Source organism: Trichechus manatus, unplaced genomic scaffold (genome assembly GCF_000243295.1).
Source record: "Trichechus manatus latirostris isolate Lorelei unplaced genomic scaffold, TriManLat1.0 scaffold00195, whole genome shotgun sequence".
NCBI lineage: Eukaryota > Metazoa > Chordata > Mammalia > Sirenia > Trichechidae > Trichechus > Trichechus manatus.
In genome coordinates, this window is record NW_004444131.1 from 3,117,850 (window position 1) to 3,119,538 (window position 1,689).

Consider the following 1,689-nt stretch of genomic DNA (forward strand, 5'->3'; position numbering starts at 1 on the left):
GTGAACAAGATGAGAAAGAGCAAACTGTACCCCCAAGCCTTTAAGGCATCATTGCATCATGCTGACCATAAACGAGTCAATTTAGCTCAGGATCTGAAGGAGCAATTCAATTATGTACAGTCCCATAAACCCTACGCATACAACAATCCAACTTCCAAAACAGATTATTCCAAGTGATACACCAGAGCTCGGCATATCAGAGAAGTCATCTCATTACCTGGATTCTATATCCCATCTATTGAAACACACAAAGCCAAGTACAAAGTAGGATGCCACTAACTTGCAGGAAAGCCAAAGTGTGCACACAATTAACAAGGAAGCACAGGCAGAGAAATGGGCCCTCTCATCACTCCTGCTCAGAATGCAGAAAACGTCCAACGAAAATGCACAGGTTTTCTGCCTAAATTAATAAAATCAAATACTATGCAGCTATGTCGGCACAGCTATGGTCAATGGACATGGAAATATATTTATGATCAACTCAAAGTGAAAAAGAATGCTACTATCCAAGCCTCCTTCTATAAAAGGAAAAAATCTGTGAGCATATACGTGAATTTAAAAACAAGTCAGGATACACAGCTCACCAAAATGACAGCAGTGGTACCACTGGGCAACAACGGGATTCCAGGTAAATTCGTTTCTTCTTTATAAATTTTCTATATGTTTCAGTTTTTCTTTAAAATGAACTGTATTATTTTTATCGAAGAAAAATGAATAAAAACATCTCCACTTCAGGGAAGAAGAAGTGAGAAGAGAAAAATATTGAAGGATCCATACACCATTAGTTCGTCTGCCTCGAATATTATGGTTGGGAAAGGGAATCTGTTGAAATGCTTTATAAAGTCTTTGCAGTCGCTTAAACTTTGGAGCTGAACTACACAATAAATTCACTATAATTTAAGTCTCTTGATGGTACTCTTCATGTGGATTGCAGGAAGAGGATTTGAAAGTCACGCTACTCTCAGCTTGCTGAAAAGCCCAAAGACGAGAAAAGGCACCAAGAGAAACAGCAGGGAATTAGAAACTGGCAGAGAATTAAGCATCTTTTGACACAATGTGTCCCTGGCCCACAGTAGCTACAAGCAACAAGCTCCATCATGGCAGGTGCTGGTGAATCAAACACCCATGATATTTGGTATCTGAAATTTTCTCATTTTCTTTGAGATTTCAAGAAAACATATTAACACATGCACCAACCAAGAGCCAGGCACCATGCTAATTGTCAGGAATGCTCCAGGGACTAAGACACAACAGCTGCTCTCACTCAGCTCGAGGCCCAGTGGGATGAACGGATGGGAGAGGCGGCAAGGGCCAGTAATGAGCAACCTCCCATAAGAAGCCAGAGGATGTCCACCTTCCAGCCCCACACTATAACCTCTGTGGTTTAATCTGCCCTGTGCTATCACAAGGAGCCACTGGCTGGTGCAACTGGTTACACACTCGGCTACTAACCCAAAGGTTGGTGGTTCAAACCCACCCAGAGGTGCCTCAGAAGTAAGGCCTGGCAATCTGCTCTTGGAAAGTCACAGCCATGAAAACCCTACAGAATGCAGTTCTACTTTGAAATACATGGGGCCGTCATGATTCAGAATCGACTTAGCAACTGGCTTGACTTGGTTTTGTGTGTGTGCTATTATAGTGAAGTTGTATGATAAGGCTGATCCATCAGGCAGTTACTTCAATACAGCA

The 1,689-nt window shown here is 42.0% G+C and overlaps 1 protein-coding gene across 8 annotated transcripts in view; it reads right to left on the minus strand.

Annotated features, from left to right (window-relative positions):
* The window catches only part of PARD3 (par-3 family cell polarity regulator), a 651,375-nt gene that overhangs the window by 648,615 nt on the left and 1,071 nt on the right, over positions 1 to 1,689 (minus strand). The window lies entirely within an intron of this gene.